Source organism: Nomascus leucogenys, chromosome 21, assembly GCF_006542625.1.
Source record: "Nomascus leucogenys isolate Asia chromosome 21, Asia_NLE_v1, whole genome shotgun sequence".
Lineage (NCBI taxonomy): Eukaryota > Metazoa > Chordata > Mammalia > Primates > Hylobatidae > Nomascus > Nomascus leucogenys.
The window spans coordinates 36,184,886-36,208,270 of record NC_044401.1 but is presented as its reverse complement, the minus strand read 5'-3'; the positions used below and the strand labels follow the sequence as shown (position 1 = coordinate 36,208,270).

At 35.6% G+C, this 23,385-nt stretch overlaps 1 protein-coding gene across 1 annotated transcript in view; it reads right to left on the bottom strand.

Annotated features, from left to right (window-relative positions):
• Positions 1–23,385, bottom strand: part of GBE1 (1,4-alpha-glucan branching enzyme 1) — a 277,012-nt gene that overhangs the window by 130,249 nt on the left and 123,378 nt on the right. The window lies entirely within an intron of this gene.

Here is a 23,385-nt window from a genome sequence, read left to right as displayed (position 1 = left end):
ACATCCCTGCAGTTTAAGATGACACTTTCAAAATAAATCCTCTCCTAATGATGGCTTGAGCCCTGCCACTCAATGGGAGAATCAGCAGAACCTGTAGGGTCTTATTTGGTATTAACATTCTCTATTGTAATTTTGTTCTTGTTTATTTTTAAATTTTCTCTTTGTTTCACTGGAAAGGAAAGATGATGCTCAGTTTTAAACACTGAAAGTGTACAAGCTTTGTTACAATAAAAGTAAACGTGTCCACACACACACACCAAAAAAAAAAAAACCCTTAAAACTACTGATTGCATTCATAAACTCTGGAACAAACAAAGGTAAGTTGCTTAGTGAACTCCAAAATCTGAGTTACCTTTTTTGTTTTTTTAGAGTCAGGGTCTGGCTCTGTTGTCCAGTGGTGTAGTCATGGCTCACTGCAGCCTGCAACTCTGGGGCTCAAGTGATCCTCCTGCCTCAGCCTCCCAAGTAGTTGGAACTAAAGGTGCACACCACCACTCTTGGTTCACAATTACTTTTAAAGCATCTATCTCATCTAATATTACTAGGTCAACAATTTTTAAAATACCTTTCTCTATAAATTTTGTGTGTGTCCCCTATAGCTCAATCTAATCTAAGGGGGGAAAAAACCCTACCATAATTTCTGAACTGTGAAATTGAAGATTAGTTCTCAATCAAAATGTTCTTAATTGGCATTGATGTTCTAAGTGACTGCATAAGCAGCAGATGTCCCTGATTTGACTAAATTAAAATACAAGTTGCTTTTTAAGAATCTATTTGAGGCCAGACACGGTGGCTCATGCCTGCAATCCCAACTCTGTGGGAGGCTGAGGCGGGGGCTGGGGTGGGGAGTATTGCTTGAGCCCAGGAATTTGAGACTTCTATTCTACAAAAAATAAGGAAAATCAGCACAGTGACTCATGCCTATAATCCCAGCACTTTGGGAGGCCAAGGCGGGCAGATCACGAGGTCAAGAGATCCAGACCAGCCTGGCCAACATAGTGAAAATCCTTCTCTACTATAGATACAAAAAATTAGCCGGGCATGGTGGCATGTGCCTGTAATCCCAGCTACTCAGGAGGCTGAGGCAGGAGAATCGCTTGAACCCAGGAGGCGGAGGTTGCAGTGAGCCAAGAGATCACTCCATTGCACTCCAGCCTGGGAGACAGAGCGACATTCCATCTCAATAAATAAACAAATAAGGAAAATTAGCTAGGTGTGGTGGCATGTGCCTGTGGTTCCAGCTACTTGGGAGGCTGAGGTGGGAGAATCGTTTGAGCCCAGAGCCCAGGAGCTCAAGGCTACAGTGAGCTGTACTCCAGCATAGGTTACAGAATGAGATTTTTTTTCTCAAAAAAAAAAAAAAAAAAGTATTGTTTTAAAAATAATCTATTTGAAAACATATTAGCTATGTCAATAGGTTTTTGAAAATGAAGACTACTTCCAAATGCCGTCAAGAGGGAATACTTAAATAATTATTAATTGTGGGTATATTTTCTTCCAGCTGCTTTAGAATTTGTATGCAAAACCAAAATTCTTAAACTTTTTATCTTGAGAAAGCCATAGATTTATATGCAGTTATAAGAAATGATACAGAGGGGTACTGTGTTCACTTTACCCATTTTCCCCAAATAACATCTGGAAAACTATGGTACAATATCACAGCCAGGATATTGGCATCAATACAGCCAAGATACAGAACAATTGTATCACTAGAAGGAATCCTCTTGTCCTTTCATAGTCACATCCAAAGCACTCCTGTTTTCTCACCACCACCCTTAGCCCTGGAAAACACTAATTTCTTCTCCACTTCTTTGTCACTACAAGAATGATAATATAAATGGGATTAAACAAAATGGAATATGTCCCTTTGGGGACGAGCTTTTGCTACTCCACATAATCCTCTGGAGATTCATTCAAGTTGTGTGTATTAATAGATTACTCATTTTTATTGCTGAGTGGTACTCCATGATATGGATATACTACACTCTGTTTAATATACTGAAGAACAAGTGGGTTGTTCTCAGGTACTGGCTATGATGAATAAAGTTGCAATGAACATTTAAGTGTATGTTTTTGTGCGAAAACAGTTTTAATTTATTTGGAACACATACGCAGGAGTGCAACTGCTTGCTGACATGTACGACAGTTGCATATTTAGTTTTATAAGAAACTACTACACTGTTTTGCAGTGATTATAGTATTTTACATGCACACCAGGAATGACCCAGTCTTCTTGAATCCTCACCAGCATTTGGTGTAGTTACTATTTTAATTTTAGCAGTCTGATAGATATGTAGTGATATCTCATTGTAGTTTTAATATCCATTTCCCTAATGATATTGAATATATTTTCATCTGCTTATTGGCCATCTATATATTCCATTTTCTTGCCATTTTATGATTATTTTAACTGTAGCGTTTTGACACATTTATGTATTGTGGATTTGAGACCTCTTTGGGTATGTGCTTTGCAAACATTTTCTCTGAGCTTCTAGCTTGTCATTTCATCATCTTAACAAGAACTTTATATCACAGTCTTGAAGTAGTCCAATTTATCAGTTTTTCCTTGTATTGACAGTATTCTCATGTCAAGTCTAAGAACTCTTTGACTAATCCTACAGCTGAAGATTTTCTCCAGTTTTATTTTTCTAAAATTTCCACATTTTACGTGTTAATCTATAATCTATTTTAGTAAACTTTTGCATAAGGTAGAAAATTTAGATTGAAATTTATTTCTATGGATGTCCAACAGCTCTGGTATCATTTGTTGCAAAATCTATCATTCCTCCACTGAAATGCTTTTGTACTTTTGTCAAAAATTAGTCGTGCGTATTTGTGTAGGCCTATTTCTGGGTTGTCTATTCTGTTCCATCAATATGTCTATCCCTCCACTGATACCATACAGTCTTGATTACTGTAACTATATAAGACTAAAAATTGGGGAGACTGATTCCTCCCACTTTACTCCACTTTTACAAGATTGTTTTAAGTGTTCTAATGTTTGTCTTACCATATAATTTTGAAATAATCTCTATGTCTACATCTATAAAAATGTCTTCCAAGAATTTAACAGGAATTGTCTTAAACAGCTTTTGATTTGGAGAAAAATGACTTCTTTATTACTTTGAGTTGTCCAATCTATGAACACAGTATGCATCTCCATTTATTTAAATTTTCTTCTTTCATCAGTGTTTTATAGTTTTCATTATACATTCCTGTACATATTTTACTGGATTTACATCTTACTACTTCTTTTAAGAGAGAAAAAATGTGAAGGGAGGGATGTAGGAAGGGAAAGAGAGGAGGAGGGAGAGAACAAGTGTTTATAAATGTATATTTTTTAATTTTAATAACCACCTGTTCATTACTAGTATATAGAAATACAACTGCAACCTTGCTCATCTCACTCATTAAATTCTGGAGGGGTTTTGTTTAGATTCCTTGGTATTTTCTATATTCTATATATAGAATCATGTCAACCACAAAGAGAAAGGAAAGTTTTATTTATCCATTCTGATCTCTATGTCTTATTTCCTTTTTATTTATTTTTGGCTTTATTTCATTAGCCAGAATTCCCAGCACTGTGTTAAATAAGAATGGTGATAGTGGACTTCTTCGTCTTGTTCCCAAAGTTAGAAAGAAAGAATTTAGATTTTAGCCACTTAGTATATTGTCACATTTCAATTTTTAACAGATCTCCTTTATTAAGACTTGACAGTTCCCCTCTGTTCCTATTACTCTGAGCCATTTTATTTCAAATGGATGTTTAATTTGGCAAAATACTTTTTCTTCATCAACTAATATAATGTTTTTCTTCTTTAGCTTGTTACCGTGTTGGGATTTTAAATATAAAACAAGCTTAATATTTCTAGAATAAACCCTACTTGGTTATGGTGTATAATTCTTTTTATATATTGCTGAATTGTAATTGCTAATATCTTGTTAAGAATTTTGCTCCTAATTCATGAGGAATATTGACCGGCAGTTATCTTCTTATTATTATCTTTATCTGGTTCTAATATTAGGGCAATACTGGCTTCATAAAATGAATTGGGTAGTGTTCCTTCTTTTTCTCTTTTCTGGAAGAAACTATACTAAATTAGTGTGAATTCTTCTTAAAATGTTTCAGAAAATTGTCCATTGAAAACACATGTACATGTAGGTTTTCCTATGTTACATGCTTTTAAGTTACAAATTAAATTTTATTAATAGTTACAGGGTAATTATAATATTTCAGATTTGGTAAGTTGTGGTAGTGTTTTTTTAGAAATAGATCCATTTCATCTAAATTACCAAATGTATGTATGTAGAGTTATTCCTAGTATCCTTTTACTGTTATTTTGATGTCTGCACAGTGACATAAGTTAAAAATTAAAGAGAAGGAAACTGTATTGTATTTAGCCGTACTTTTACTCTTTCCAGTTTTCCTTCTCCATTTCATAGAATGTCCACTAAACATTCTAGATAAGTCTGCTGGCAACAAATTATCTTAGTTTTCGTTCATCTGAGAATGTCTTAATTTGATCATCATACTAGAAGAATATCTTCACTGTTTTCTAATTAATCAACTTGTAAGAAATATCTTAATGCACAAAGCATTTTTAACTTATAGTTGGCCTATAGCCTTAGAATAAATTACCTTATATTTAATAATTCAATGATCATGCTCTAGGACTTATTAATGTAAGTACTCACAAATTTTTTTCCAGAAAGCTTGCAGAAAATTAGACACCATGAAAAAACTGTAAAGAAGTGATCCCTAGTTGACCTCCGAAAACTCAACTCCACACTCCATGATTCTACATGATCCCACTGAAGAGGATCATTTATCATGTTAATTTTTAGGCAGGACAAAGAGGAATAAACTTTGAATAGCAGTGAGAAGTTTCTTTTGCCTTTGACATTTTAAATCAGGACCTGTTTCCTCACACGCCGGTTCACCTTGGCATTTTGCTTCACTTTTCTCTCACAGTTCAGAAATTTCATTGAGGATGCATATCCTATCCTGAATCTCCCTTTGTATTAAGAGGTTAGAAATGAATTTAGGCCAACTCTCATTTTACACATGTAGAGTAAGTCCTTGAAAAAGAAACATTACTTAGTTACTTGTATACTTACTTGAAAAATTAAGACTAGAGCTAATTATCAATAACTAAAGTTATTGATGTTCCTTTAGTGATATTTGTTCTTCATAAATCTACTCATCAGTCATTTTCTCAGCCTGAAAAACTGCTACACACCCAGAAAAGAAACACTGTACCTAATATACTTTTGGAAATCTTTGAACTTATACATGAGATTCTTTTTAAAGAATGACTCTTTAAATTATATCAAAATAATGCAAACATGCAGAAAATTACTATATAATTTTGTCATCTATTGCAAGGAACATGTAATTTTCATTCATTTATTTTTAAAAAGGGATCTCTGGTAAAATCATCAATAATATTGATATATTTAGCATTTGTCTCTGCCCTGTAAAAAGAAGACTAACAACGATATTTTGCAGACCCTCAGCACCATGGCTAAACTATGCATGTAGTATTCATTCTATAAAAAAAATTGTCCTTCATATTATCCAAGTCTTTATGAATTTGATCCAAATTTATCTTGTAAATATATCTACACATACCTATATGTTAAGATAATCTACAATTTTCTCACTTAGATGGAACAAAATGGTTTTATGGTCTTCTGCTATATCTGTCCATGTTGAAATTAGAATAAAAAGAAACATATTTCACATATATTAAGGGTACAACTATAGATTATCATGCTAATTTTTTAAAATTGACAATTAGATTATTTATTTCATTTGAGTGTGTATCTCCACATTTGCATTTTAATATAAATTGTTTATTGATTCCATTAATCAAGAGAAAATAAAATAGGAGGTTGGAAATCATTTAACACTTAACACATCATTTCATGGGGGCTCATTAAAATAAAGACTCAAAATTATGACTATGTGGGATGGAAGAAAATTATAAAGCAAATAATTTTATACATAATTGTTTTAAAATTATCCTCTAGGTTGGAGACACTCACATTTAAAAATTCTTTAGGGACTTAATTAAAATAGAAAGAATTATCACTTTTCAAAAATATGACCAAGAGATTTAATTTGGGCTTTTCACATTTATTTTGACATTTTAAAATGCATTTTAATGTGAGGAAACAAAACACCATTTTACATTTAAAATGAAGTTTTTCTTTTTACTTTTTTTTGTACATCTCTTAGAGTAAAACCTTTTCATAATAAGTTAAAAAGCGTAGCATTAAAATGTCATCACCATTAAAAAACATATAAATTTATAAGCTAAAATATCTCCATATTTAAAAAATATACTTTGCAAATTAATTTATTAAAAAATAAATTATAATTTTTATTTAAAAATATTGCTTTCATAAATTGTTCAGGAAACTAAATTAAATCAATGATATAAAACATAGCAGTTTAAAAGGCTGTCATATATGACACCATGAGAAGATCAAATTATTTTTGACATGGAAATAATTTTTTTTTTTTTTTTGAGACGGAGTCTCGCACTGTCATCCAGGCTGGAGTGCAGTGGCACGATCTCCGCTCACTGCACCCTCCACCTCCCGGGTTCAAGTCATTCTCCTGCCTCAACTTCCTGAGTAGCTGGGATTACAGGTGCCTGCCACCACGCCCGGCCATTTTTTTGTATTTTTAGTAGAGATGGGGTTTCACTCTGTTGGCCAGACTAGTCTTGAACTCCTGACCTCGTGATCCGCCCACCTCGGCCTCCCAAGACATGGAAATAATTTTTAATAACAAAAGCCAAAATTAATGGCAGACCATCTTGTTTTAATATATGAAATTTAAAGAGCACTTAGTATATATACTTTTATTTTAGAAAGAATTCTAATAGTTAACAAGCATTTATTTGAGAGCAAGCATATGCTATGGAAATAAAGTCAAAAGGCAAGTAGCTGAAATGACATGTGGTCCAGTAAAAAGACTAAAATGGGGAGAGTTTTTATTTTGGGAAGTGTAATTTATACAATATTAGATTTGTTTAAGTAGATTACACTTAAACAGTATTTAAATAAAAAAGGGAAGTCCTGATTGAGTTGCAGTGAGGTGGCGGGGATGAATGTCAACCAGGCAGGAATGAGGATGAGGACAGATCTTCTATGAAAGTTTCTTAGAAGATAAGAAAGACGTTTGGTCTTAAAATATAAGATAGTCCATAAAGCAAAGTAGAGGAGGGAGTGCATTCCAAATGAAAGGAAATGTCATGTGTAAAGTCACAGAGACTCAGTATTTGAGAGGACAGCAACACGTAGGAACTCTGCGGGGAGACGCCATCAGCAAGTAGGACCTCACGGAGGCGGGCCCCTGACCTTCGAGTTCTCAGTCTCTATCACTGTAAGAAATAAATTCCTTTTCTTCATAAATTACCCAGTTTCAGTTATTCTGTTATAAGCAACAGAAAAGACACCACTGAATGTTTTACATTTGTGAGTCACATGTCAAATTCGCATTTTAGAAAGCTTACTCTGGTAACACTTTGGAGAATACATTTGGTGATGGATTGAGTGTATTCGAATCAACTGTCTCTCAAGGTTACCTTATAATTATACCTCCTGCTGTGGCTTATTATTTAATGCTATAATTTAATAGATTCGACCTAGAAAATTGTGAACCTTTTTATTGTTGTTACCATTTTGGAAAAGTTAAGTATATGAAAATGTAAGGGAAATGGAGAAACACCACTGTCATTCAAACATTTTTGAGGGGATCTTAAGAGACTGTCCTCCTCCTAGCTTTCAAAGAGCCCTGGTTGTGACTTAAGGGAAGTCACAGCATGCTTTGGTCTCCTTATAAGGCTGTTCCATAAGCCAAAATATTCAGTGCCCTCATCCAACAATTCTTCACCCCCCAACAGAAAATTACTCCTAACCACATCTTTTGTTGCTACTATCCTTCTTCAGCTGTCCTGTCCACGCTTATCCAAATTAGAATTCTCACGGTCTATTACCCGAATCATTCCTTTACATCACTCTCCTAGTCCTAACAAAACTCCACCCTTAGTTGAATTTGATCCCTAAGGAATCCTATCACATTTCCTTAGTGAACTACTCTACCACTCTTGCAGTGGACAATACCATACTTCCTCTCACCTGGAATTGCCAATACCTCTCCCTCATTCACTTTCACTGGATGGCCTTGCCTTTTATTTAAATGAGAAAATGGAAGCAATTAAAAAGCATCAACACCCAATCAAATCTACCTCTTTGCCTGCATAAAACCAATATACTTCACCTACTTTTTTATTACATCGGATAAATTGCCCCTGCGTTTTTCTAAGAACCCTCTCTATCAACTCTATCCCATCAGCTGAACTATCACCTACCTTAAAAGAAACTTTTTGACTTTTGACCTCCATTCCAGCTACGTTACAAACCCACTTTTCTACTACTTTGTAAATGTCCTCTCTATATACATAAAAGTTTTCTACACTTGCTGCCTTCACTTTCTCACTTTCCATTTTCTTCTTAACCCATCTGAATCAGAATTTCAGCCCAACCATTCCAACAAAACCATTTTTAGTCCAAATAAATGACCATCATGCTAAATCAATGGCCAATTCTCAATCCTCATCTAAATTAAACTCTGCAAATGCAGCTGGCATTTTGAGCACTAACTCCTTCTAAAACATGCTTATTTAAATAGGTCCTCCCACTTCACCTGCATATCCTTCTTTATTTTCTTAGCTCCCAGCTTGTTTTTCTTCCTGACCTCTTTATGTTAGAGTAACTTGGAGCTCAGTAGCTCAACCACACCTTTCTTCACACCCACTCTTCAGATGATCCGATACAAGCGCACTGCTTTGAATGCCTTTATAAACAGATGATTTCTGACTTAAATTGCCAGTCCGAACCTCACCACTAAATTCCAGGCTTTTATTTTTAAGTGCCTACTCAACATCTCCACTTACATAGCAAACATGCATCTCACACTTGTGATATCCAAAACTAACCTCTTGATTTTCCCCCAAATCCTTCTCCTCCCGGTTCCCCATGGATTTGTGAATGGCTACAGTGTACCTTATGCCAGAAGTCCCATTTTCAGAGGCCTGTTTACCTCTTGGTCAAAAATTTCAGAGTTAACTTCTTTCTTCCCCTCATATACAACCAATCACTCAGCAAGTTTTTTTTTGTTTTTAAATCAGTTATACCTTCAACATGCACTCCATGTTTAATTTAATTAATTATTAAAGCCCCTGATGCTACTGCACTCATCTAAGACAGCTTCTCAGTGGACTACTGCATACAAATATCTTAAATCTGCCCACCAGTTCTACATCTGCCCAACATCTCTCTTCCTTCTAGAATAGAAAAAATGATCTTTTCAGTAATGTCATACCATTTCCCTGATCCAAACCTTTAAAAAGCTGTTAAAACAGCTCCCCATCAAACACAGAATAAACTGAATAAAACAGAAGAAAATTGAATCTCCTTACAAGGGCCTACAAGGTTTTTTTTTTAATTTAATTTTATTTTATCTTATTATTATACTTTAGGTTTTAGGGTACATGTGCACAATGTGCAGGTTTGTTACATATGTATCCATGTGCCATGATCTGACAACTGCCAATCTCTCTGGAGTCTCCTGAAATTCTCCCTCACTTACCAATCTACATCTCCCTGGCCTTCCTTTAAACACGCCAACCCCACTGCCCCTGCAGGGACTTCACAATTGCTTTTCTCCTCACTGTTTGCTTATTCTCAGAATAGGATATTGCATGTCACTTCATTCAGGTCTCTGCTTAAATATCACCTTTTCAGAATGCTTATCTTGGCCACACACTAATAGCCACTTTACAACATAACACTGAATCTTTCTAGCTGGTTGCCTTTTTCTTCATAGTACTTGTTGCTACCTAGAAATGTACTTTGTATTGTTGGTCTTCCTCACCAAAGTATAGGGCTCTGAGGGTTGGTGTCTTATCTGTTTTCTTCACTGCTTCATTCCCAGGGTTCAGGAAGGTTGGGTATCCAGTAGGTACTCAAACTTTTGTTAAATTAATTTAGCATCTGTGGTGTGCCAGACATTATTATTATTATTTGAGACAGCGTTTCACTCTGTCACCAAGGCTGGAGTACAGTGGCACGACCATGGCTCACTGCAACCTCCTGGCCTCACTTGCAGCCTCCAGGTTGCCTGGGCTCAGGCAGTCTTCCTGCCTCAGCCTCCTGAGTAGCTGGGACTACAGGTAAGAGCCATCATGCCTAGCTATTTTTATTTTCATTTTTTTAATAAAGATGGGGTCTCACTATGTTGCCCAGGCTGCTCTTGAACTCCTGACCTCAAGCATTCTTCCTGTCTTGGCCTCCCAAAGTACGAAAATTACAAGCATGAGCCACTGTGCCTGACCCAGACTTATTTTTAGTATAGGATCTGTAGTAGTCCATTTTCATACTGCTATAAAGAACTGCCCAAGGCTGGGTAATTTATAAAGGAAAAAGGTTTAACTGACTCACAGTTCCACATGGCTGGGGAGGCCTCAGGAAACTTACAATCATGGCAGAAGGCAAAGACGAAGCAAGGCACCTTCTTCACAAGGCAGCAGGAAAGAGAAGTGCCGAGCGAAGGAGGACAAGCCCCTTATAAAACCATCAGATCTTGTGAGAACTCACTCACTATCATGAGAAAACGGGGGAAATTGCCCCCATGATTCAATTCCCTCCACCTGGTCTCTCCTTTGACATGTAGAGATTATGGGGATTATGGAGATTACAATTCAAGATGAGATCTGGGGGAGGACACAAAGCCTAACCATACCAGGATTCTCACAAGCATATTACTTAGGCATCAACATTTGTTCATAAAGCCTCCTGCTCCTAACATGTAATATTCATATATTTAATACAGAAACAGTATTTCATATCTATTTTTAAAGTAGACCTCCCACTTGCACAGTCTAGAAATGTATATTCTTGCCCTATTTTCTATAAATTTTAGGTGTGTTGAGATTATGAATTGCAGAAAACCAAAATATTAAATAATATATGATCAATGGGTATAAACTTTTGGACTTTAGATGTTATACACACACATGCATACACACACACGTAACATGTAAATAAATAAGAAAATAACCTAGTGGATATTTATTTGAGCTAGTTCATATCTATAAGGTAACATAACACACACAATACAAGAAGCATATCTCTACTTTCTACGGGATGTTAATGTACCCTGCAGAAAGAGTGGAAAAGAACCAAGTCTCCTTCTGGTTTGTTCCCAGTGTGTCTGAATTAGCTACGTTTATGGTCAAATAGCCTAAAATATTCACATTTCTTAAGAAAACTTTCTAGCAGCAGCCAAACTTTTTTCTACCTGCTAAAATAATCAGCATAGCAGGGAAAAAAGCCAACCACGGGGAAGACAAGAGTAGGGCCCTAAAATAAAACCAGTGCTACACTTTTCCTGACACAGACTCAAATCTTTCCCTGCCTCAGAACCCTGCCTGCCCTTATGTTATTAGGGAGGGGAGGGGAGGGGGAGGGAGAAGGAGGGAGGCGGTGGGGGAAAGAAAAACACAGAAACCAAGAATAGAATGCTTCACTCCTGCCTTGATAGGAGATATTTTCAGGTCTTTATCAGTCAAGAGAATACTATCTAAGACTCTAGACACTACTGATAGCTTCTTCTCAGGATATTTGATTCTGACATTCCTATTTTTGCATTGGCTATGATCTTTTAATATTTTACACTTCAATCACTGGAGGCACCTGGAGTCTGTAAATTAAGACTTTTAGAAAGAACATAGAGACAACTATTCCCTTACATCTTTCCTAAAACTGACAAGTGCCAACAAAAAATAAAATCCTGGACTCTTTTTTTAGACTGTCTCACTCTGTTGCCCAGGCTGGAGTGCAGTGGCATGATCATAGCTCACTGCAGCCTCGGAGTCTTGGGCTCAAGCAATCCTCCCACCTCGCCTCCCAAGTATCAAAGACTACAGGTATGCACCACTATGCCCAGGTAATTTCATTTTAATTTTGTTGTAGAGAAAGGGTTTCACTATGTTACCTAGGGTGGTCTTAAACTCCAGTGCTTAAGTGATTCTGCCACCTCAGCCTCCCAAAGTGCTGAGATTACAGGACAGTCACCATGCCTGGCCCTTGACTTTTATTTCCAGTTTTTGGCTATCTTCTTTCAAATATCACAAAGCTTACTCACCAAATGTACAGCTGATATCTACTGGAGTATGGGGAGAAAAGGAAAGGTAATGAGAAAGAAAGAGAACGAGAGGAAGAAAGGCAGCCAGAGAAACTTCTGATGGGCTGATGAGGAAAGGGTGAAATTGTGTTTTATTTTAAAAAGCGTAAATACTGAAGCAGGTTGTGCTATTATCTTCTGCTAGAGGAAATAAGCATAAAGAGACTTCATTTCCGTAACTTGTATGTTGTAAATAAATAGTACAACATGTTGATGCTAGTTTAGGGGCGGTAAGATTTCAATAAAGTAAACAACTTAACAATGCCGGCCCTGCTCAGTACGGAGCAGCTCATGCTCGGAAACAGCAGAGCCTGAATGCCAAAGCACATCTATTCTAATTTCATCCACTCACTAGCTCAAGCTATTATCACTATATCTGTATTGGTTAAGGTAGTAGTAAAAATCATTTTCTTTCAAGGACATAAGGTTCAAACAGGATATTCTTTACAAAACAAAAGTAAAATGACCATTAATAATGTTTATAGCACAGAATTTACATATGTACACTTATGCACTGGAATAGCTCCTAAAGGTAAAATCAAAAGAAAAATAGGTAAGTTGTAAGTATTTCAGAATATAAAACACAAATGCAATCACGACTGTTAACTAAAGATTATAAATAAGTACAGGATAAAAAGAGGGAGCCTTGAGCAAGCATTCCCGACGAACTGATTTTAGACTGGCGAAGATAAGGGGAAGGGGCTTTTACACTGAGGAGCAGAAAATAAACAGGAGATGGATACCAGCGAACTACTCCAGGCAAAGAAAAAAGCATGCACAACAGCCCCAGTGCAGGAAAAGCACTGGAGTGGCTAGAGCTTAGTAAGCAAGAGAAAAAGGATGTCAAGATGAGACTAGAGTCAGATCCTTCAAAAACTCCATAAGCCAAGTTCAGACTCATTTAAAAAAAAAAAAATCTCTTCTATGTGCATTCGAAGTGTTTCAAGGTCTAATACATTTGAAAAATGAAATATTATTGTATAGCACTTACTTGGAGATTCAAAATGTATAGTAGCTAATTAGATTCCAAGAATTTTGATTCTAAAGAAATGTGCTGAATTTGATTTAATTTGGGGTTTTCCAAGTGTATTTGAGCACTGAACACCTTTCATGTACCACACTTCCTAATTTCCTGCTGAACTTTCCTCCTTGGTGGATTATTTCCCGCTTTCCCAAAGAAATTATACGGAACAAAGAGCTATAATAAACCTGGATGCCATTGTTATTTTGTGAATGAAGTGAAACACCATTTTCTATATCTGGGTATAAAACGACCTAAACTATTGAAAAAAGTATTACTTCATAGAGATAATGGGCTTCATTTCTACTCATCTGGACAAACTTTGACAGTCTGTTCTCTAGCAGGTTCTGAGGTCCTTGCTTAAGGAAGAGGATTATAAGATCTATATTCTAATTTGGGAGAACTAGCATAAATGTATTCATTTATTTATTCATTCAACAAATCTGTGTTTAAATGTGTCAAGCACCGTTCCAATCCTGAGGAATAAAGTGGGAAACAAGATAAACATGGTCTTTGCCCTGCTGAAACCTATATTATTGGCTTCGTATAAAGGAGAAAAGCAAACTAAATATGATAATACTGCAATCCAATAACTGGTATAATAAAACACATACATGGAAGAGAACAAAGAATGGAGGTGAATAATAACAGCATTTTTAACACAGGGTGGGGAGTAAGAAAGAGAATCCGGATTTGAAAAATCACGTGGAAGTAAAATAAAGAGGGGAGGACCGGTAACAGTTAAATGAATGTGTGTTGTTTATGTGATACATCAATTTGAGCTCAACTGAGAAGTCTAATTTTAGAATAAACCATGGCAGTTATACGAAACAATACTAATTCTTATAATATGCCAAGAACTGTTATAAGAAAATTATATATTATATTACATATATATATATAACATATATATTTGTTGTTGTTGTTGTTCTTGTTATTTCCACTTTTTCGCCCAGGCTGGAATGAGGTGGGCAGTGCTGCAATCATACCTCACTGTAACTTCAAACTCTCGGCCTCAAGCAATCCTCCCACCTAAGCCTCCAAAGCACTGGGGCTACGGGCTAGGATTACAGGAGTGAGCCACACTGCTTGGCCACATATTTTTAATATTTTAAATCTTATAATAGCTCCATGAGATAGGCACCCTTTAAATTAGTGTTTTAAAGAAGAATCTGAGACACACAGAGTTTACGTGACTTGCTCACTCCAAATTGGAGACAGGGAGGGGCCATTTGTTCCAGAGGCTTTCATGACAGTTCCACTCCCTTTCAGACTCAGGCGGCCCTCTTATATGTGTCTTCAACTATCAATATGTCACCCTGGGTTGCATTAGCATACATATTGTGTATCATCCTCTTTAGACTTTTAATTTCCTGAAATAGGGACCATGTCTTTCTCTTCTTCAAGGTGACCAGGTGCAGTATAGTCTCTACTCTCTACAACAAAAAAGATACTGAATTCTTGAAAGAATGAATATGATGGCCATGAAGGAGAACTCAGGAAAAGCATACAGATAAGAACATGAAGAAGACCCTAGATGGAATCCTGTGGACTATAACAGTGAGGGCAAGAGCTCTGGGAAATCTGAAAACTGATTTATTCAGGTGATCATTGTGGAAGGATGGCAAATGATAGAAATCAAAAATTCTGATCATAGTTAGGCAAAATGCCAAAGAGCCAATGATGAGTTTCTTCATTACTGCTAACACTGTTTTCTCTATGTAAATGATCATGTCATATTTACAAAATTTAATTAATGAAACTTCTTTGAAAATTCATGACAAAACTCAACTGAACAGTCTATTTTACCATATATTTATATATTCTACCCATCATTTAAGCAAATAGCCTACCCTTTAAAATATAAAGGAGAAAGAACAATTGCGTATATATATATATATATATTGCAACAGAGTATGTTACTAAATTATTTATTTCATCTTAATCCCAGGATAACTAAATTTTATACAACTAAATCATTCATTCTAATTCATTTATGCCTGAGTCATATTTGAGAGGTAAAAACAAGCCAAAATAATTACTTACATGTGTTTACTGGCTGACAAATTGGTGATTTTACTGGTAGTTGTGTAAAACAATTCTTGGCAACTGATTAATAATTAGTGACTATTTTGGTTAAGTTATATGTTTAATTTCTTGAGAAAGAGACATTTAGTACTTTCATAAAACATATACTTTTTTAGTTTATTGCTACTAAAAGGGTTTATTGAAAAATAAAATGTTATTATAACCACCTAACTCAATAAATGGATGTAGATTTACCCAATGTAATGATTACAAAGCTGTAACAGCAAGAGCCTTCAGACTACTTGCTATACCTGTGTCACTCAATGCAATTCACATGGGGCTACTGAGCCCTGGAAACCTGGCTAGGGAGGCCACAAACTGGATGTTTAATTGTATTTTATATTGATGTAGATTTAAAAACTGGCACTCAGTTCCATTACTGCAAAACTTAAGTATGTTTGAAACAACTCAGGTAGGTGAATTGACTTTTTGCTGTAAAGTTATGAATATTAAATACATATCAACTATTTCTGATGAAAAATTAACATCCAAATTGAGATGTGCTCTAAGTGCAAAATATACACCAAATTTCAAAAATGTAATACCTCTAAACTATGTAAAATGTCTTGTTTCTCAACTGATTTTTACATTGGTTTACCATTGTTACATGTTTAAATAATACTTTAAACATGTAATCAATAGAGTTAAACTAGTCAGTTATAGAAAATAGCTTAGGCATTACATGAAAAAATTTGTCACCTAACTCCATGATTGAAAAAGATGAAAAATTCTGATTTAAAGTAAATGTTCTGAGAATAAAATCCCATTTTCCTCTCAGGAAAGAGCATCATAAAACAGGATCCTAAAAAATACATAAGACATTCCCTAGGCTGTGCATGGTGGCTCATGCCTATAATCCGAGCACTTTCAGAGGCTGAAGTGGGAGGATCACTTGAGCTATGGAGGTAGAGACCAGCCTGGGCAACATAAGAAGGGCCCCATCTCTACAAAAAATAAAAATAATTAGCCAGGCATGGTGGCATTTGCTGTTGGTCCTAGCTCCTCAGTAGGCTTAGGAGGGAGGACTGCTTGGGTATGGGAGGTCAAGGTTGTCATGAGCCATGATTGTGCCACTGCACTCCAGCCTGGGCAACAGAGGGAAACTCTGTCTTTAAAAAGGAAAAAAAAAAAAAAAAAAAAAAGATATTCCCTGATATAAAATGCAAAATAAGCAAGGTAGTCAATTCAATAACCGATTAGTAATATGCCTTTGGCACCTGAACATTTAAAACATAAGTGGAGGAATGCTTCATTTATTCGACATTGGAGGGAAACAAAGTAGTCCACATAAAATCCACACAGTAATCCCTCATTAAAACACAGTGACAGGTAACTTTAACTTAATCCCTAAAACAACATTTGAAAATTTAACAATGACCAGGCGTGGTGGCTCACACCTGTAATCCCAGCACTTTGGGATGCTGAAGTGGACGGATCACAAGGTCAGGAGATCGAAACCATCCTGGCCAACATGGTGAAACCCCGTTTCCACTAAAATACAAAAAAAAAAAAAAAAAAAAAAAAAATTAGCTGGGTGTGGTGGTGTGCACCTGTAGTCCCAGGTACTTGGAAGGCTGAGGCAGGAGAATTGCTTGAACCTGGGAGGCGGAGATTGCAGTAAGCCGAGATTGCACCACTGCACTACAGCCTGTCAACAGAGCAAGACTCCGTGTCAAAAAAAATAAAAAAAAATAATGAAAATTTTTAATGGAAACACTTTGAAATTATATTTTACTTTTTTTTTAATCATATTTTAAGTTCTGGGATACATGTGCAGAATGTGCAGGTTTGTTACATAGATATACATGTGCCATGGTGGTTTTATGTACCCATCAACCTGTCATCTACATTAGGTATTTCTCCAAATGCTATCCCTCCCCTTGTCTCCCACCCCCCAACAGGCCCTGGTGCGTGATGTTCCCCTCTCTATCCTCATATGTTCTCATTGTTTGACTCCCACTTATAAGTGAGAACATGCAGTGTTTGGTTTTCTGTTCCTGTGTTAGTTTGCTGAGAACGACGGTTTCCAGCTTTATCCATGTCCCTGCAAAGGACATGAACTCATTCTTTTTTATGGCTACATAGTATTACATGGTGTACATGTGCCACATTTTCTTTATCCAGTCTAATATTGATGGGCATTTGGGTTGGTTCCAAGTCTTTGCTATTGTGAATAGTGCTGCAATAAACATACATGGGCATGTGTCTTTACAGTAGAATGATCTACCTATCTGACAAACAGCTAATATCGAGAATCTACAAGGAATTTAAACAAATTTACGAGAAAAAACAAACAACCCCATCAAAAAGTGGGTGAAGGATATGAACAGACACTTTTCAAAAGAAGACATTTATGCGGCCAAGAAAGATGAAAAAAAAAAAGCTCATCACCACTGGTCATTAGAGAAATGCAAATCAAAACCACCATGAGATACCATCTCATGCCAGTCAGAAAGGTAATCATTAAAAAGCCAGGAAACAACAGATGCTGGGAGGATGTGGAGAAATAGGAACGCTTTACACTGTTGGTGGGAGTGTAAACTAGTTCAACCATTGTGGAAGACAGTGTGGCAATTCCTCAAGGATCTAGAACTAGAAATACCATTTGACCCAGCAATTCCATTACTAGGTATATATCCAAAGGATTATATATTTTACTTTTTCCTGTCATCTTAAAAATAAATTTTGAACATGACTTGAAGTTTATTTTTTAATGACTCGGACTCATTATCATCAATTATTATACTATACTGCAGTCTAATGATGCCCAGAGGGGCAATTACGCTACGCGGAGCTGTTTGCTGCTACACATAAGTGGCCTCACAATGCTGTGCCTTCAGTTTTGGTTTCTGACCTTGATGCATTTTCTCTTTCTTCCATTGTTTTTAGCTGTGACTTCTCAATACTGTTAGATGTAGATCACAATTGGTCAGTTCTGCAATTGTTCTTAATTTCGTCCTTCTACCAAAAAATAGCTTGACATCCTTTTAAAAATAGTGTGACACAACAATGAACAAATATCCATAAACATTATAGTACATGTTTCGGCTCATGAAAAAAATATTATTACTTGTTTCAATGCTTGTAGTTATGTTTCAGAGAACGAGGCTGGCTAGTAAGTCTGACCACAGATAATCATGACAATGATATTGTGATGACAGTGACAATGACAATTTATCACAACTATAATTGAGACACTGGGGGAAGTGTGTAACGAACCCTTCACAATTATACAAGGCATAGAAACTATAATCTTATTAGTATTTTACAGAGGGGGAAATTAAAGTTAAACTTAGAAAGATTTATCTGGCTGTGGTTACGTGCTAGTAAGTGATGAACTAGTATTTGAGCCCAGGCCTATACCGATTCTCTATATTGCCTGCAAGGTCAGTATCTATATTTATATTTCAAAAACAAATTAACAGCAACTTAGATGCAAAGCATTAAAAGAAACAAGGTTACCAAATTTTAACTATGCAGATTTCTTTAATAAATTTGTATTCTGCTTTACTGAGCCTGATATTAAAAGACATTTATTTTGTTTATTCCTCTACTACTTAAAACCAAAGAGATATTACACAATTCTGCTAAGTGATAATATACTAATAGTTGAGGTTTATAAAATTATCATTGCTAATACAAAATAAATTGAGTATTAAATACTGTATTTAAGCTATGAAGGTACAGTTGTCCTTATTAGATTTGACTTATGGCTTAATTTATTTGGTAGTTTAGTAGAATCTGATTTGTTGCGTGTCCCCTAAGGCACATTTTGGAACCCAGAGATAGCCTTAGTGACTGGTTTTTATCCATCCTGCATGTATGTTGCTTTGGTATGCACAGTGAATGAAAATTTTAAACTAATTGTATGACATTTTAACATGGGGAGGTCTCATATAAAATGTGGGCTCCTGACTTAAATAACTAGAAGATGTGACTCCATGGGTCCACATTCTCAACACGAATGCAACTGACAATTGTATTCAAAATGGTTTGTGAATGGCAGCCACCTCAGAGGAGATCTGTTTGCCAGGCTGCCAGTAAGAACCAGCTGGCCTGCTTCTCTCGGTTACCTGCCTCGTTTGCGAGTCCTGCTTTTATCCGTTAGTAAAAATCTGAAAGTATAACTCCAAACTTTCCATGATGTTCTATATTCTAGTTTGTTGCACATTTTCAATTGTATTATTTTATGCAGTCTGAACCACTGCCCTATGGCAAATAATATCATTATGGGTTCTTTATACATGAAACTGAAACTCAAATGTAAGCAGCTTGGTTCAAGAGCAGAGAGGTAAAGATCATCCAATTCTAAAACCACCCACTTTATATTGTGTATTAAATCATCAATTAATCTTAATTCTATATAGTATACATGATTATTGCTATTATTAGTGCTGTAATCAGTATTTTGGGGGGAAACATCTTGTGTGGCTTTCCTCACTGTTTTCAGTACTAAAGAACAGGAATCTATCACATCACTTTGCAGTGTTGCCTCCATGGCAAGCATGATGGTGAAAAGTTTATGACAGAGACTGAGAGAGAGAGAAAAAGAGAGAGGAGAGATCAAGAGACAGGGGAAAAACAGAGAGGTATTTTACTTTACATAAAATATATCCCATGAGAAACAATAAATTATTAACTTTCGCATCTAATACGGAAACAACAAATACATCACTAAAATTAAAAAATAAACAACTATTCCAAATGTCACATGGTGGGAAAGACAATGGAGAAAAGTTAGTGAAGGAACATGTGGCAGGGAAGCATGGGAGGGACTGGATGAATTATTTTATATCAAGTGGTCTGGGAAGCATGTAAAGCACCTAATGCTTCAAAATTGCATGAATGAAGGTATGACAGTAACCATCATGAGTATCATAATCTCACCAAGGCAAGGGGAACACAGCTGGACAGCTCATCGGCCTCCTTCACTGTTCTTAACACAGTGTTGAGAACAGAGCTCCAGTCTCAGACAAGTTGGCTATCATGCTGTTTTGTTTCCTAAAGCTCTATGAGAAAATGTAACTGTAACTGCCCCCAAGTTTTACTGATGCTTTCAACAGACAGAATTTGAAAGGCTATACAGGTAAAAGTCTAATCTTGGGGAGACAGTTAAACCTAGAAGTAGACAACGAACCCAATCCTGTGGCTATCAGCTTCTCTTACATATGGTGAAAGAAGCAGAAGGAAGACCAAAGATCCAAGTTACAACTCAATAGTGATGCCTCAACATTATAAAATGTGGATGGGAAATGCAAAAGTTAGATAAAAATCTGCCTGATCACTAATCTAAGTTAATGGGAATAAGGTCCTCAAAAATGAATAATTTTATATTACTTATATATGGATGCTTTCAAAATTATAAGAAATACCTATATTTTCTGAAAGTCAGTGGCTCAATGTAACATGAGTTATTTATCTGCAGCATAACAGTAAGGAAATCATTCAGCTAGAAAACCATGAAATATCTCTTCATAACTTCAAAATGGCTAGTCTATTCTGTAGAAAATAGACATGCTTAAACAAGCTGTTTTGCTACAACCAGATAAAAACAGAAAAATTGATTTTTCCCACTTTTAACCTGCTTATTTAAAAAGGTCATAAACAAGACCTTTATTATTATAGATAGCACATAATTCCTAGACTTAAATGGATAATCACTTGAATAGGGACCTTGGACCATTTTCACAAGCATGCACCAACCATTGTTTCAAGCGAAAGAGAAGAAAATAGAGAGATGTTTGAGGGCAATGAGCAGCATTTCTAAACTTAAGGTAAATTACCCAGTAGAACTGTCCTACTTCAGCATGAGTTTACATTTGAGAAGGTGAATGTTATAGGTGAGTAAGACGTAAATACTCCAGATACTTTCAAAATATCCCTGTGCTCCTAAATTTTAGGCTTGTGGGGAATAAACGAGGCAGATAATACCAGGAACAAAGTTTATACAAAGACGGTAAATCCCTACTCCTGTGCTACACTCTGCATCAACAGAAACTTTTCTGCTAGACTGAGTAATCTCATAAACCCTGTGGGAGAAGTTATATTTCTACCATTCAAACTCAAATCCAGACAGATTAGATTGATATAGCAATTTTCTTAATCTCTTTTACAGAAGAGAATTAGTCTGTCTGAATTTTGAAGCTAACTCTACTTTATTTGAAAGAGTAGTAGATTTAACTGTTCTCCTTCATCAAGCTGAAATAAGATTCTGGTTTTAACAAGGAACAAATGCTGAAAGGGAAAGAAAAAATACTAAGAAAACAGGAAGACTTTTAATGGGACACTCAATACTCTAAAAAGTTATTAACAATCATACTGTGAGATTATAATATTCTTAATGAAGAATAGACTATGAGTTAGTTACTGCTTGTTTTTTACTGTCTGACTCCCTTTGGAATAGTCAGCTACTTGCTAAACTGTCCGAAATGTCTTTTAATCATCCATCGTTTGTTTTTTGGCTTTTTTTTTTTTTTTTGAAATGAAATTTTGCTCTTGTTGCCCAGGCTGGAGTGCAATGGCGCAATCTCGGCTCACTTCAACCTCCGCCTCCCAGGTTCAAGCAATTCTCCTGCCTCAGCCTCCCAAGTAGGTGGGATTACAGGCATGCACCACCACACCCAGCTAATTTTGTATTTTTAGTAGAGACAGGGTTTCTCTATATTGGTCAGGCTGGTTTTGAACTCCCAATCTCAGGTGATCAGCCCTCCTTGGCCTCCCAAAATGCCGGGATTACAGGTGTGAGCCACCATGTCCAGCCATTATTTGTTTTTGTAAAGCATATAAGGCAGGTATTTACATGTCTAAAATGATGCTGTATTACTTCAATTATAAAAAAATTCAGTCTTTGAAATCAATCCAGTGAAATTAAAAACAAATATATTAGCTCTCCCTTATTTTTAGGAGGTACAGTCCAAGACTGCCAGTGGATGCCCGAAACCATGGATAATACCAAACCCTATATATACTGTGTCTTTATACATATATACCTATGATAAAGTTTTATGTATAAATTAGGCACAATAAGAGATTAACAATAACTAATAAAATAGAACAATTATAATATACCGTAATACAATTTATGTGAATGTAATCTTTCTTTCTCTCAAAATATTATACTGTACTCACTCTTCTTCTTGTGATGCTATGAAGATGATAAAATGCCTACATGATAAAATGTAGTGAGGTGAATGACCTCATTGTGACGTAGCATTAGGCTATGATTGAAAACTAATAAAAAATTTATGAACTGCTTATTTCTGGAATTTTCCATTTAATATTTTCAAGCTAAAGTACTATGAGTAACTGAAATCACAGAAAGCAAAACCACAGATAAATGGGGGTGCCTACTGTACTCTGAAAGGAGTGATTTTTTTTAAGTCTATCTTTCCAAAATTTCTGACAAACATATGCTCCAAGCATATATATTGAATAATGCATCATAGTATATGTGTATCTCTAACTTTACCAAATAATACCAAATTGTTTTCAAATGTGGGTGTACACACTTATCCTTTGTATGCTATTTTTTCTATATTTTTTTGTTTTTGTTTTTGTCATTGGGTGAATTGTTCTTTTTGTAATTCAATGACAAAATCAAAAAGTAGTGTATGACTTAAAAATCCTCTTAAAAATAATTTTAGAGTTTTCCATTCATGTCATGGTTGCTTAGTTTTTAAATAATCTTGCTAATCATGATGGTGTCATATACTCGTTAGCTAATATACTGATACATAATAATCCTCAAATTAGTATTTATCATTGAGAACTGATTTGGTCATGATGTAATATCATATATAATTATGCTAAAATTTTGTTTAGAATACTTGCATCTATGGTCATGAGGGCTTACCTCAGGAATGCAAGACTGGCTTACCATTAAAAATCAATTCTAATTAACCACAGAAAAGCCATATGGTAAGATATCATAGAATAATTACCTCAGATACAAAAATCCACTCTGAGCAGGGAGAACCCCTTGAATTTCCTTCCACACACTAACTTGTAAAAAATGCCC